The sequence below is a fragment of the Kogia breviceps genome, chromosome 1, assembly GCF_026419965.1.
Source record: "Kogia breviceps isolate mKogBre1 chromosome 1, mKogBre1 haplotype 1, whole genome shotgun sequence".
Classification (NCBI taxonomy): domain Eukaryota; kingdom Metazoa; phylum Chordata; class Mammalia; order Artiodactyla; family Physeteridae; genus Kogia; species Kogia breviceps.
In genome coordinates, this window is record NC_081310.1 from 194,855,878 (window position 1) to 194,871,920 (window position 16,043).

The window sequence follows — 16,043 nt, forward strand, 5'->3', positions numbered from 1 at the left end:
ACGCGGGTTCGTGCCCCGGTCCGGGAAGATCCCACATGCCGCGGAGCGGCTGGGCCCGTGCGCCGTGGCCGCTGAGCCTGCGCGTCCGGAGCCTGTGCTCCGCAACGGGAGAGGCCACAGCAGTGAGAGGCCCGCGTACCGCAAAAAAAAAAAAAAAAAAAAAAAAAAAAAAAAAAAAAAAAAAAGAACTGTCTTCCTAGATGTCACAGAGAGTAAAAAACCAAGAGCATAAAAAAGGAACTTCCAATTCCTCAACTTACATCCTAACCACAACTCAAACCCAAACACACTGATCATGAAATCTCATTCCTAGAGTTTTTCTTGTCTTGACTGTTTCAGTTCTTATTTCACAAACGACATTAAAATAGGGGTTTCCTGGGAATTCCCTGACGTTCCAGTGGTTAGGACTCAGCGCTTTCACTGCTGTGGGCCTGGGTTCCACTGCAGGGAGCACGGGTTCAATCCTTGGTCGGGGAACTAAGATCCTGCAAGCCACGCAGCACAGCCGAAAAAATAATAATAATAGAATTTTAAAAGGATAAAAAATAAATAAAATAGAGGTTTCCCTGGGACTGTTTTATCTTGATGCAGCATTTCCTACCCTTACGTTTCTGACTAACTAAAAATAGATTCAAAACAGCCTCTGTTCAAAACAGCAAGGGCCATTGTGGTGACATGAGGCAGGAGCTAAGACAGGATGGGCCAAACTGATCCTCCTATTTTTAGCGTTTGTGTGGGGAAAAATAAATCCAAAAGGCATTGTTTTAAATTTAGTAAACAGTCATGCTACAAAAGCATCTTACTTTTCCAAATTATTAAATTCTAAAATATTAAATTCTAACATAAAGAAAAACATTTTCAAATGTTTAGTCTTTGGGACGGTGTCCTTCTAGAGATATCTCCCGTTTTGATTATTATTATAGGTTTTATTTTCTTTTTTAATAGCTGGTCACATCTAAAAGTTATAAAATGCTATGACAATTTCACAATATGCCTATATCTAAGCCCAACAATATATCTCAAAGTAAACACATTCAAATCTGAACACCACAGCTCTGAGATCTAAAATTCACAAGTTTCCTTTTTAAAATTCACAATTTTAAATTAATTTTCACTTAAAGCTCCAAAAGTCTTGTCACTTAAATCACCCCCCATTTAAAAAGAATATATTAAACTCAGTCTATCACTGTCACCCTATATACACGAGGCCAAAAATATGAAAAAATACTTTTTCTTTAAATCCTAACATTACAGCAAGAAGTGACAAGAATTTTAAGTCAAAGATTTCAACCGAACACAAGTAAATGTCTCCTTACTTCTCAATACAATCCCATCATCTCCTCTCCTGCAAAGAGGAAGTGAATACGGCACTCAGATAATAAAGTTTTCTAGGTTAGTCACTGACAATTTTTTTTTTTTTTGCGGTACGCGGGCCTCTCTCACTGTTGTGGCCTCTCCTGTTGCGGAGCACAGGCTCCGGACACACAGGCTCAGCGGCCATGGCTCACAGGCCCAGCTGCTCCGCGGCATGTGGGATCCTCCCGGACCGGGACACGAAGCCGCGTCCCCTGCATCGGCAGGCGGACTCTCAACCACTGCACCACCAGGGAAGCCCCGATTCACTGACAATTATTGATACTTTGGGAGGCTGCTGCAAGCTCTAAGACAAAAGAATAATTAACATTAATATGACTAACACTTACCAAACCCTTATCATGTATCAAATGCTGGTTCTAAGGGCTTCACATATATAAACTTAGTTAATGATCCAAAGAGACGGTACATTTATTTTCCCATTTTACAGACGAGAAAGCTGAACTCAGAGAGGCTAAGTGACTTGCTCAAGGTCACACAGCTAGAAAGCCAAAGAGTAGCCAGTCTAACTCCAAAGGGTACAATCTTACCCAAACCCCACTGATCTTTTACCGAAGAAAACCCCCTCTGAAGCTGCACTGTCTTGCAGATGGAGGCAGCCTTACTTCCCTGATGACACAGTGCTTGTCCATTATCAGTTACGAATAAAGGAATTTATGCATAGAATGTTGGTATTTCAGATACTGTATTTATATTCTAACAACATTAGAATATTAGTAAACTCCCTCTTTGATGAGTGTGTATTCTGAAACAAAGAATATTTCCATTTTCTGGTTTAAAATATATAGAGTATTGATAAATAAAACAGGAAAAAAAATGACCCTTTATGAACATAATCTTGCCCCCCAAATTCAGTCCTTTGTTGGTTTTTTTGTCCACTTTGCACCAGCCACGGTAGCAGGCACTAAAAGTAAGACAACACTGGGGTCATAAGCTCTATCCTTAAGGATTTCCAGATCCACTGGGGGAAAGACATAGAAGAAAATCAACAATTATGACACAGCAAAATAAGGTCTGCACAAGATATAATGAGAGTAGAAAAGACACAAAGGAGAAGAGTGCAACTCTTCTCCTTTGATAATGGATGTTTGGGGCATCCATTATCACTTCATAGGGAGGTTACGCACATACATACATAATACATACATACGGAGCTTAGTCATGCCCTATCTTTTACAGAAAACAATGTGTTTCCTATTCACTTCGATATCTCCTGCTCTTAAAAGAAGGTATATTTTTATGTTATATGTATTTTACCACAGTATTTTTTTGAATTGAATTGAAGAAGCAGGTTGCAACAGGGCACACACTGTGATTCCATTTGGGTATACTTACATTACAATAGGTATTTGTGCAAATGCAAATGGCAATGATACATAATAAATTTCTATTTTTGCCCATCTTCCTTCTCCTTTCACACAATTTCTGATGAAGAGAATGAAACTATTATTATTTCCTGCTATGTCTAGAAAATTCAGATGCAAGTGCTGCTCTGCTCCAAATCGTCCTCATTCCAAGGACCCAGGATGACAAAGCAGCCTCTACAGGCAACACTCCCACTACTCCCACTTGTCAAGGCAAAGGGAGAGAGGCGTGCACACCGGGTACCGGCCCAGAAGGGACCTATTCATTTCTGCTCACATCTCATTGGCCAAAACAAGTCACATGGCCACACCTGCAGCCAGTGGGGCTGAGAAACATAACCTTCCGCCCGGAAGGGGCAGGGAATATCTTGACAACGCAGCAGTCTAGTGCAGCAGAGGCTCTTTCTTCTTCGGCACACACGCTGCCCCGGTGTCAGGGGTCACGTCCTGTACTGCTGCCTCTTTCTCCCTAGCGCGCTCCTCCCTAAGACAACCGCCCAGCATCCCCGCCTCAGATCTTTGCTCAGATGCTGCCTTCTCAGTGAGGCCTTCCCTGGCCACCTCCTGTCCCCCATCTCTGCACTTTCAAACAGTTCCGTCAAAACCAACATGTATGTTTACGTATGTATGTTTACACGCACACGCACACACACACACACACACTTCCATACTAAGTGAATACGGAAAAAGGCAACGCTAACACATGACGAATCCATCCAGGTGACTCGATCGATCTTTCTGCAGATTTGAACGTTTTCAGAATAAAAACTTGCGAGAAAAATTACACCTACCAGCCCAGCCGCTTTGGCTTTTCTCTAGCTGTGCTCAGCTGCGCACAGTAGGCATGAATGTGGAGCAGCCCGTGAGTATGAGACAGTGAGACAGAGGGAAGGTAACGCACAGGGTGTACAAGGGGCGGTTACGATGAAGTACAAACCAAGACAAAGGAAGCCCCGGCAGCGTTCGGATTCCAGGTTCCAGCTCCTTCCCGTGACCCGGCTACCTTTCTGTCCCTGGGTCCAGAAGGAGGACCCCTGTATCCTTAAAATAAATCCCATTTGTTGCTTAAGCTGGATGAGCTGCTGTTATTACTTACTCTGTACATGTTTATAAATACTCAATTCCCCAAAGACGTGATCCATAGTTTGTGCACAGAATAACACCTGGCTTTTTTCACTATTAGGTTTTCAGGACTCAAAATCACTTTCGCTAACTAGGGTTAAGTCATTTCTGAATCAGCCCAAAGAGTAATCTTGAAAATCAAGCAACGTACAAATTCTACAACATAACACGCCGTGCACATTACCTGACTAGAGTTTCCTCCTCAGGACGGGTAGGACTCAGCAAGCAAAGGGACACAGGGGAGCACTGGCAAAGGCGGGGAGGTTCTGTGAGAACACACAGTGTTTAGGGAATTCCGGGCTGCTTGTTAAGGATGCGTGCGAATGGCCAAAGCAAGACACAAGGCAGGAAAGACAGGCTGGGGCAAAGCCCACGGTGAGCTCTGAGTACCATCCTAAGGCTGAACTTTTTCATGACGGCAGGAAGAGATTTTGAAGGAGTGACTGGGTCAGACTGATCTTTTTAGACACATCACTCCAGTTACCATGTGGAGAGTGGACTCAGGCAGGACAGAGCGAACCTGGGCAAGGGGGACGCTGCGAGGGACGGTTCCAGGGATACTTAATGTGTATAATCAACAGAACTCGGCCATTATTTCGGAAGTGAGATGTGAGGAAGGGTGCAGAGTCTAGATCTGGGGCCAGGATACCTAAGTGGATGGTAAAATTCCTAAAACTGAGAATACAGAGGGAGGAGTTTTTAAGAAGAGAAGAGGAGTTACGGTTAGACTACTGGGTATGAGACGCCTGTAAGAATAATCAAACAGAAACGCCCTGCGGGCAGCTGACCTTTGTTTTGTTTACGGTTATCATTTCCTTGTTCTAACAAGGATCGAAAATGATTAACAAAAAAAACACATAAAATACATTTTTAATTTAACTTAACTAATTCAAGTTAAAACCAAATAGTGATAGATAAGGAAACTAGGACAGAAATAAGATGATGACAGAAAAAAATCAGATAAAGCCAGAAGGGAGATGAGTACACATTACGCATGTAGTTTACCAACACGGCATGTGAGTGACAACACGCGTCACATATTCAGCACCAGCAGATGCTAAGGCCAAAACACGATTCAGAGAAAGCCATCAATTTCAGGGTGGCCCAAATGAGGAAGGAGGGCCCTGCCTCACCTTTGTGGCGTGGCTTGATTTTAGGACAGACCTCAGAGCACTAAGGGCAGGGATTCAAAAGCTGAGGGCCACGAGGATCTCCAGTTTTCCTAAGATTTGTAAAGAGGTCCCTGACTCAGGACAGATTAAAAGTCATTCTCTCAGGGAATGAATGGGCTGCATCTCCTTCACTCGATCCCCCATAAACATGTGCCCTCAACAGAACTCCTGGTGAGCACTGAGTTGAAGCAAGCTTTAGTGGCCCTCCAGTGATACCCCAAAGCAGAGCCGTGTGGAGAAGTATAGCTGCTGAGAAGACACTCACCCTTCACTGTCTGCCAGGCTGGGGCAGCTGGAGATTTGGGTCTAGATCGCAGGCAGGAGATACGAACTTGCAAGTCATCAGTACCAACACTTACAGGGCAGATAACTCCAGGTACCGAGAGCAGAAATTTGCTTATCTAGTTCACATCCATCTCCTGAGGACTGCGGAACCGAGCATGGACCACAGGGGCACTAAATAAGTACCTGGGGAATAAATAAGTGAAGGCCCAGTAAAAGGGTATTAATTCGTGCATGCGCTCATTCATTCAACAGATATACCTTGAAGGTAGGGAATGAAGGGATTCGAGAGTAGAATCCTGAGAAACATCATCATTTAAGGTACACAGGAAAGAGCAGTCTGTGATGGAGACAGAAAAGAAAGAAAGAAATCAAGACAAGCTGTATCCCCATGATATCCAAAGGAAGAGACTTTGAAAAAAAGAAGTGGTCACCACGGTCAAAATCCAAAGAGAGGTCAAATAACACATTCTGAAAAGTGCCAAGGGATTTGTCAATCAGGTGGTCTTAGCAAGAGCAATCTAAGTGGAAAGATGAAGGAAAAAGCCTCCCCAAAAAGCACAGGAAAGGAGGGGGGACTGAAAAATAAGTGGGGATAAGAGATCTAGAGCCTAGTAAGAGCCTAGTCTGTGAAAGTAGAGCCAAGGGATCAAGTGACAGCAAGAGGGGAATGCGGGACTAGAGGCGGCATCTTGTTTTTCGAACCAGAGTGAACTGGACATTGTTTTAATTAAAACTTGTAATGTTCAAGAGGGAGGACGCCAGATAGAGCAGAGGTACAAAGGTAGGAAACAGCAGAGTATGCGAAGTATATACACACTGAGAAAATCCGGGAAGGCGATCCCCCCGCCAAATTAACAATGGTTCTCTCTGGATGACAGGTTTACAGGTAATTCTTGCTTTTCCCTTTATTCCTGATTATGGAAGTCTTGGACAATGAATCATGCAGAATTCAGTGAATCTACACTACTGAATTTATAATCAGAAAAAAATAATTTTAAACGAAGAGGGTAGGTTAGAAAAATTTCTAAAATCAATTTCCAAAAATCTATGACTCTAGAGCGACAAAAAAAAATCATATGTTAGAAGATTTAGTTGTGGGGGGAAAATACCTAACCTAGAAAAAAACAGTGGAAGAAAGTATATACACCAAAATGTAAACTACAGGTATCCCTGGATGGTGAGATTCTGAACAAAGATTTTGCTTCTACCTTCTGTTTCCTATTTTTATTTTTGCCTCATAATACAATGAACCTAAAGTACATTTAATTGTAGAATCTGCAGTTCTCTACCCTTCCTTTAATAGCAAGTCAGAAAAGGGAGGGATCAGAAGAAAGGAACAGACAGCTGGTCTCATTCCTGTGACCGTGCACCGTAAGTTGTAACACACGAATTTAACAGCTCAACAAGCCCAGATCCCATACTCCAAATAAAGGACCAAGCCCTCCAATCAGCTGACACCTGCCACAGGACACACAAAGCACAGTACAGAGAGACAACAGCAGACCAGTAATGTCACCTCTGCAATCTGTTTTCCAATCATTTTCTGCTTCACTTTCCAGATGACCCACCCAACTCAATAAATGTTTACTCAAAGCTATAAGAAGCCTGCTTTCTCTACTGCATTTCCTCTCCTAAGGATATGACGGCCATGTTCACGAATGACTCCCAAATTAAAATCGTAAAGCACCAGTGCTTTTCCCAAACACGCCTCCCCAGCCCAAACGTGTCACATACAGCAGGGGGACCACGGATGCCAGCAGTGCACTCCAGGCGCTCCTGTCTAATTTTAACAGAGCCCCGTTCACTCTCGGAAGAGTCCTGGTTCCGACACAACCATTTCGTGGTCACCTGCTATCTGTCTGGTTGTCCTGCATTCAGCGCCCCCGGGCCGGTGCCCCCTCTATTCCAGCGCCTGTCTTTACCCACATCCACTCAGTTGCCTGCCAGGCTCCCCTTGCCTTCCCTGCGAAAGGAATGCAGACAAGGTAAGTTATCCTATTTCCTCCGTGAGCACTTTTCTAGTTGAGTAAATCTCTCAAAAATAAAGCACAAAATTCTTACAGGGGCCAAGTTCCAGCATTCACTGGCAAAATACACAATTTTCAAACTAACTGTCTTTAAAAAAAAAAATTATTTATTTATTTTTGGCTGTGTTGGGTCTTCGTTTCTGTGCGAGGGCTTTCCTCTAGTTGCGGCGAGCGGGGCCACTCTTCATCGCGGTGCGCGGGCCTCTCACTGTTGTGGCCTCTCCCGTTGCGGAGCACAGGCTCCAGATGCGGAGGCTCAGAGGCCATGGCTCACAGGCCCAGCCGCTCCGCGGCATGTGGGATCGTCCTGGACCGGGGCACGAACCCGTGTCCCCTGCACCGGCAGGCGGACTCTCAACCACTGCGCCACCAGGCAGGCCCAAAACGAACTGTCTTTTGAACTCTACTACCCTGGCTGTTTTACCATAGGACACTCACACCTACGTAACTAGTCTAACCACCAACCCCACAGTCTGGCTCATGATAAAGAAATGATTTTATTGTCATTAGAAAAGAGACTATATAGGACTCGCCGCCGTCACCGCTGCCCGAGCGGGCCGCGCTCCCCAGAGCTCTCTCGGTCGCCCCAGACAGGCGGGATGGAGCCGGACGGGGACCTGGAGGAGCTGGCCCGGCTGCGCTCCGTCTTCGCCGCCTGCGACGCGAACCGCTCGGGGCGCCTGGAGCGCGAGGAGTTCAGCGCGCTGTGCGCGGAGCTGCGCGTGCGTGCGGCCGGCCGACGCCGAGGCCGTGTTCCAGCGTCTCGACGCCGACCGCGACGGCGCCATCACCTTCCAGGAGTTCGCGCGCGGCTTCCGCGGGGCCCACCGCGGGAGACGGCGCTGGGGCCGGGGACCGCGGGAGCCCGCGTCCACTGCGGCCCTGGTGGGGTTTAAAAAAAAAAAAAGAAAGAAAAGAGACTATAAACTGTTTTGTCTCAGGGAGAAAAAAGGTTTGACCCTTAGTAATTCTCCAATGCCAGGCAGTGATTACATGGAGTTTTATAAAGTCCAACAAAAATGACTGATGTCAATATTTTCTGCATCTGACCAACAGTATGGAGAACCTGGGTATGTGCTGGGTACGTGCCTAAGCACATTCTGCCAGAGGGAGAGGGCTAAGAACCAAAGGCACAAGCTGCCTGATTATCCAAAGTACTTTCTCGAGTCACCCTCTAACACTGAAAATATTAGTTAACAGTATTACTTCAAATTAAAATAATAAATGGCTTATAACAATACTTATTCTAGACTCTTCTTCAACATTTGATATTAGAGCAATTTTTTTAAAAAAGCATTCCGCTTGAAAGTAAAACAAGGGGGGGAAAAAAAAAGAGAAAGTAAAACAAGAGACGGAGCGCAGTGGGTGAGCAATTACTGCTCCAGGTCCCGTCTTCACAGCCTTCAACGGGACGAGCTCTCCTGGGGCCAGCTCTGGGTCAAAATCCCAGCTGTACCCATTTCCAGCCGTGTTACCTCTCTGGGTCTTGGTTTCCCCATTTGGAAGCAGGTGATGATATAAATATCACTCATCTTGCAAGACAGTCATCAGAGATAAAGGTAACGCAACACATTACCTGGGCTGGTGGTCTCTCTTTAGGGGCGTATGGCCTACCTCCCCGCAGCGCCGTACAAGAGAGCCTACCGTGCTCGCCACCACAGCCCAAGCAACGGCAGCAACGCCTACAGCAGAGAGCACTCGGTAGATAGCTGCTGAACAAACCAAGAGCCCACCTGACACACAGCAAACAGTCATTGTCTTTCTGTAGCTTCAGCCTCCAAGTTTCCGCCATCCATTTGTTCTGTCCACCTCCCTTTTAGGCTCAGACGCTGTTTTCCTTTGGCTCAGGGCTCTGTTTCACCCAAACGGTATGAATAAACAGCACAGCTACATCAGATCTGTGAAAAACATCAGATCTATTAGCTGACTGTGAAACTAGGAGAAACCACTAGAATCAAGAGCCTAACATTACACAGCAGAGAAACATCCTGAGGGTAGGTAAGTTTTTTAAAAACTTACTTACAGGGCTTCCCTGGTGGCCCTTAAATAGACGAGATGAGCCTACAGACCAAGTAGCAGCTACTTCTGACACTCTCTCACAGAACGGTTCCTGGTCACTTAAGAATGACCGAGTGAAATAGGCAATATTAAACACTTTAAAGCATTTCCTGAAGCCCAGGTATGTGGAAAGAGTTTTTTTAATTGACTCACAAAATAATTATTGCTGAAACAAAAGTGTAAATTCTTCTGGGGCAGGGTTCATGCATTTTCTCTAATCTCGACCAAAGTTCTACATTCACACCAACTCTGAACACTCCAAAGCCAATATTCTAGCAGATCTATATAGCAGGGTTGGGGAAAGCGGGCTCTTTCAGAGGGAGAAAACACTGACTTCTGGACATTTCCTGCCCGTCATATTCTTGATATGAATAAAGGTTTCCTTCCTAACATGGATCATTAATGTTTAAGTTCCTCCTACAGGTTAAGCATCATCCCAGATGCCACTCAGCCCTTTTTAAAAACAGAAATGGCAATACTTTCATATAAACATCTCATTCCAGTACGGGTCAATGTGCTTTGTTACCTGTCCACATTAACATCAAGAAAGACAAAGAGGGACTTCCCTGGTGGCGCAGCGGTTGAGAATCCGCCTGCCAATGCAGAGGACACGGGTTCGAGCCCTGGCCTGAGAAGATCCCACACGCCGCGGAGCGGCTGGGCCTGTGCACCGCAACTACTGAGCCTGCGCTCTAGAGCCCGTGAGCCACAGCTACTGAGCCCGCGTGCTACAACTACTGAAGCCCGTGCGCCTAGAGTCCGCGCTCCACAACAAGAGAAGCCACCACAATGAGAAGCCCACGCACCGCAACAAAGAGTAGCACCCGCTCGCCACAACTAGAGAAAGTCCACACACAGCAATGAAGACCCAATGCAGCCAAAATTAAATAAATAAATAAACAAATTTAATTTTAAAAAACTTACCATTAATAAAAAAGACTCTAAGAGGTGTCTAATGGGACACTTTCACAAGCATACTTTCCACTTGGCATTCACTAAAATTCTCCCACTCACAAGCCATTCTAATCATAACATCTCAAGGCAAAAGACTGCTTTATCCGCATTTCCCTAGACCAGAAATCACCAAACTATTCGAGTGTGAGGACATTTATACAAAGTAAAAAAGAACAAACACACAAAAGCCCTTGCATATGACCAACCCATCTGCCCCAGGTTGGCCTTGAAGGAAAAAAAAATTGGGCACTCCTGTGATGAAACTCCACGGAAATGATGCCTGGTCTGTATTTATCATAACTAAAAGGTTAACTAACATAAAAGTGTAAAGCTAATTAATTAATTAATTAATGTTCACCAAACATAAACATATATATGCTGTCATACAGTAGCATCCTAAAACAAAAATGTCGTAAATGACACTCTAAACATCTGCTCCACATAACTGATGTTCAAAGCTCAAAGGGGCTATACATTTTCTTCTCTGTGTAGATTGAATGTTAACACTTTTTAACTGGCCCACAAAATAATTATTGCTGAAACCAAAGTGTAAATTCCTCTGGCATATCTATATACAGTAAGGTAAAAGGGTTTTGCTATTGCTTTTTAGCATTTAAAATTTTTCCTTCATCTTGCCTCAAAAATTTTTTAAATTAATTAACTAATTAATTTTAAAAAAATAAAAGGGACTTCCCTGGCAGTCCAGTGGTTAAGATTCCACACTTCCACTGCAAGGGACATGGGTTCGATCCCTGGTTGGGGAACTAAAATCCCACATGCGCATGGCGTGACCAAAAAAAAAAACTTTACTACCTGCTTTTTTCTAAATGTTCATATCTCTCGATAGCCTAAACAGGATAATTTTATGGGTAAATTAAATCACACATAAAAAGTTCTACTCAGTAGATTATAAAGGTTGCTAGATATTTTTTAATTTTCCACCAATTTTCATTTCCCTCTCAGAAATAAGTTTTTCCCACCAGGACATTCATATATACAGAATTTTTCCATCTCTAACATTAAATGTATTTTATTATTTTTGAAAATGAGAAATCTGTATATGATTATTTTGGGTCAATCATAATACCTGATTGACCAGCACAAAGAATATTTACAGATAAGCACTAATAATATAGAAAACTAGCTGTTGGATAACACTTTTTAATTAAAAAAATTTTTAATTTTAAAACATGAGTTATAGTTTTAAATACAACAATCCATAATTCATGAAAACAAGTGTTTATACTATAAAAATATGACCAATGTATTTGATAAAATACAAGAGGTTTCATTCAGATTGGAGAAATAAGATATGCAACATGTAAAAGATAATATGGAAGTAAATGCCTCTATGTAAAAATATTGATTAAAAAAAAAGTGAATCTATTTGATGAAGTTAAATGAGTTATCCAAAGATTCAATACTGTGTATAAGTAGAAACTTGTTAAAAATTTCAAGAAATTCTATTAATGACATGGCATTAGAGTCAGACATATATCAATATTTTTTCCATTAAAACCAGAACAACGGTCTTTGATGAGCTTTCATCCGGTTTTCCATAACCTTGGTTCTAACCAAAAGCTCCCCAGACATATACCCACCTGTACAGAGAAAGTCAGTGACAAACCAGGACCAGCTACAGAATTTGTGGGGCCTGGTGCCTAATAAAAATGCAGGGCCTCTTGCTCAAATGTATTAAAAATTTCAAGAGAGCAACAGCAGGGCATTCGACCAAGTGTGGGGCACTTCCGACTGCAGGTCACATGTCCGCGAAGCCAGCCCTGGTGACAAGTATAGACAGAGGTCTGACCAAAGACCCTGACCTAATGTGACCCTAGAAGAGTGCCTGGCGGATGACAGACGTGCATGATGATCTGTTTGGAAATCCGAGGAGTTCAGCTCCCCAAAGACCCATAACAGCAAAGGGCCATCTCATCTAGGCAGAAAATTTAACTAATTACCTTGACACTATTACACATCTAGAATCTATACCAAACACGGACCGGGAACAAAGAAACAATGTGCACTGAATACATTTCACAATGTTTAATTAGAGAGTTAATTAAGTCAAGGCCAAATATTCTCAATACTAGGACCCAAAAGAGACCTCTCTGCAGACCAGCCGGACTACTGTTTTCAAATGATGCTAAAGATACGGCAGGTGGGCTTCCCCGGTGGCGCAGTGGTTGAGAGTCCGCCTGCCGATGCAAGGGACGCGGGTTCGCGCCCCGGTCCGGGAAGATCCCACGTGCCGCGGAGCGGCTGGGCCCGTGAGCCGTGGCCGCTGAGCCTGCGCGTCCGGAGCCTGTGCTCCGCAACGGGAGAGGCCGCGACAGTGAGAGGCCCGCGTACCGCAAAAAAAAAAAAAAAAAGATACGGCGGCTGGTAAGCAGTTCATACAGTGTCACCCCATTCAGAGAGTCCCCTTCCCCAGCCCTGCAGGAGGGGACAGTCCCTTCAAAAGACAAAACCCGTCATCGGACTTGAGCAGGCAGAATCACGTCGCGTTTGGGGCTTTGGTCCTCACACGCAGCGTGTTTCTCCCGTCTGCACAGTTCCCTTCCTTTCAAGCTTCCTCGCTCCTCGTTCACCCCCTTAGTACATGCAGGCCACCTGATCACTCCAGATTTTAGGAAAAAGGAGGAGGAGGTGTGACAAGTGATAACACGGGGGCTTCACACAAAAGACGGCAGCTGGGTGAAGAGAGACTTTAGGAAGTTTAAGGGGCTGGGGGAGAGGATTCCAACCCAACCTTTCACACAAGCCTCAGCCTATTTGCCACCTTAACAAGTAAGAGACCTCCTTTTCCGCTCTCGGCATTGTCACCTGCAGCAAAGCGCTCGTTAGGTGCTCTATGCGCACCACCTAAAATTCTAACCACGTACAACTTAATCTTCCTCTGGAAAAGAGAGCTAATTTGTCCTCGGAAGGGACATATGAGAGCTAACATGTCCCGACATGCTCTGCCAGGGCACTGCGCTCAGCACTTCATGTATCACTGCAATTAATATGAAGAACAATGCCACGGATAGGTACGCAGACCCCCATTTTACAAGTGAGGAAACTGAGGCCCAGAAAGTACTTTGCCCTGGGTCATCCCATTGGCTGGTCCACCTAAAACCCAGGTACATCTGAATCTGAATTACAGTTCTGACAGTAAGGTTTTTCCAATGCCTACCTTAACCTAACGTAACTTTATGGAGCAACAGCAAAAACAAAACAAAAAACTCTTGCAGCGCAAGAACCGGGAGTCACGGAAAGACGCCTTGAAGTCAATTCGTGAACTCGGCAAATATTTACCGTGGGGGCTCCCTGTGTCAAGCCCCGTGCTAAGAGGTGGATAAAAAACAGTGAAAACGAGAATAATCAGGGCTTATGCTGCAGTAGGAGATATGCCAAATGAATAGACAATTCCAACCAGTGTGATTAATATCAGGAGAGGAGAAGCGATTTTAATGAAACACCTTTTCTGTTCTTCCTATTTCTCCTCAACTCCTCCCCCTTCAGCTTCTGCTGACTCTTACTGGTTTAGGAGCATTTGGGGTTACACAGTTGGCTGTGCTCGATAATCACATGGCAAAACCTTTCAGACCCACAAACACCCACCAATATCAGAGGTTTTTTTCACCATCTCCAATTTTTCTTCAGTGCTTCTAAAAATTTTACAATCAATTGCAAGAGTGAATGTAACAGAGTTTGCCCAAACATTTATCCTCACCATAGATTTTTCTAAATGTCAAAAATTCTGATCATCTTTACAGACTAACTCAAATCCTCCCAGAGCCCTTCCCAGATTTCCCCAGTCAGAATTCACTGCTCCATCAATTGTACTCCTTTACTTAAATATCTATTTCAGCCCTTGAACTCTAGTTGGAGTTGGCTGTGCTCCTGTCTCCCCATTGCAGTACGAGCTCGCTGAAGGTGAAGACCAGGTCTTACTCATATTTGAGATGGTATCTCCACACATGTACCCCTCAATACCCAGCAGAGAGTAAACATCCCACATATATTTGCTGAAACTACACAAACAAAATTAATATTTTATCATAAACCTATTTGCCACTCTTTCTTAAATGTTTTAAAGATTAACCGTAGTATGATTCAGTGTGCCCAGATTATGGGTTCAAAATTTACACTTGGAACTCTTCAGGCCCCAAACACCCTGCTAGGAATAATATACAAATTTACCTCCACACCTTTACTTCCTACCTCAGGAAAGAGAGGAACAGAGTAAAGAGCAAATAAATATTTACTGAATGAATAAAGGTATTAGTGATCATAATAGGAAATGGTAAAAGATAAAATTTAAAAGGATATGTTCTGGGACTTCCCTGGTGGTACAGTGGTTAAGAATCCGCCTGCCAATGAGGGGGACACAGGTTCAAGCCCTGGTCCGGGAAGATCCCACATGCCGCGGAGCAACTAAGCCCGTGCGCCACAACTACTGAGCCCACACGCCTAGAGCCCGTGCTCCACAACAAGAGAAGCCACTGCAATAAGAAGCCCGCGCACTGCAACGAAGAGTAGCCCCTGCTCGCCGCAACTAGAGAAAGAGTAGCCCCCGCATGCTGCAACAAAGACCCAACACAGCCATAAATAAATAAATAGATAGATAGATAGATATGTTCGCCAAATATCTTCTTCCCACTTTTTTGTTCTTTTATTTATTTATTTATTTTTGCGGTACGCGGGCCTCTCACTGTCGTGGCGTCTCCTGTTGCGGAGCACGGGCTCTGGACGCGCAGGCTCAGCCGCCGTGGCTCACGGGCCCAGCCGCTCCGCGGCACGTGGGATCCTCCCGGACCGGGACACAAACCCGTGTCCCCTGCATCGGCAGGCAGACTCTCAACCACTGTGCCACAGGGGAGCCCCTTCTTCCCACTTTTTTTTTTTTTTTTTTTTTTGATACGCGGGCCTCTCATTGTTGTGGCCTCTCCCGTTGCGGAGCACAGGCTCCGGATGCGCAGGCTCAGCGGCCATGGCTCACGGGCCCAGTCGCTCCGCGGCACGTGGGATCTTCCCGGACTGGGGCACGAACCCGTGTCCCCTGCATCGGCAGGCGGACTCTCAACCACTGCGCCACCAGGGAAGCCCCTTCCCACTTTTTAAACCCATGGCTTCATGGTGTATGGATGGCTCCCCAGTATACCCCTGGAGCTGATACTTCACTGTGAGCTATGTACTCTCCCATCCCATTCTGTCTTATACAGAATCTGTCTTGAACCTATTCAGCAATGAAATTGGTCTTGTCAAGGTCACTTTGCCAAATCCCATCGTTGAGTCTTGGTCTTCCTTTAATTTACTTTACTGGCATTCAACAGAGCTGAACACTGCCCTCTGTCATGAAACACTTTCTTCTCCTGGACACCAGAACTCCAGGCTCTCTTGTCTTTCCTTCTATCTCAGTGGCTATCCCTTGTCAGTTCTTTTCTGGGTCCTCTTTTTTTTTTGAAGTATTAATTTATTTATTTTTATTTATTTTATTTTTGGCTGTGTTGGGTCTTTGTTGCTGCACCCGGGTTTTCTTTAGTTATGGTGAGCAGGGGCTTCTCATTGGGGTGGCTTCTCTTGTTGTGGAGCACGGGCTGTAGGCACACAGGCTCAGTAGTTGTGGCTCGCGGGCTCTAGAGAGCAGGCTCAGTAGTCATGGCACACGGGCTTCGCTGCTCCGCGGCACGTGGGATCTT

The 16,043-nt window shown here is 44.8% G+C and overlaps 2 protein-coding genes across 10 annotated transcripts in view; both read right to left on the bottom strand.

The window, feature by feature from the left end:
- The window catches only part of KIF1B (kinesin family member 1B), a 336,458-nt gene that overhangs the window by 267,552 nt on the left and 52,863 nt on the right, over window positions 1-16,043 (bottom strand). The window lies entirely within an intron of this gene.
- The window catches only part of UBE4B (ubiquitination factor E4B), a 120,783-nt gene that overhangs the window by 95,441 nt on the left and 9,299 nt on the right, over window positions 1-16,043 (bottom strand). For 2 of the 9 annotated variants that reach the window (XM_067017807.1, XM_067017833.1), the window contains exon 2: window positions 9,078-9,242. The exons of the other annotated variants lie outside the window; for them this stretch is intronic. The gene's annotated coding sequence lies outside the window, so the exon portion shown is untranslated. The remainder of the gene's footprint in view (window positions 1-9,077; window positions 9,243-16,043) is intronic. 9 annotated transcript variants of the gene reach the window in all.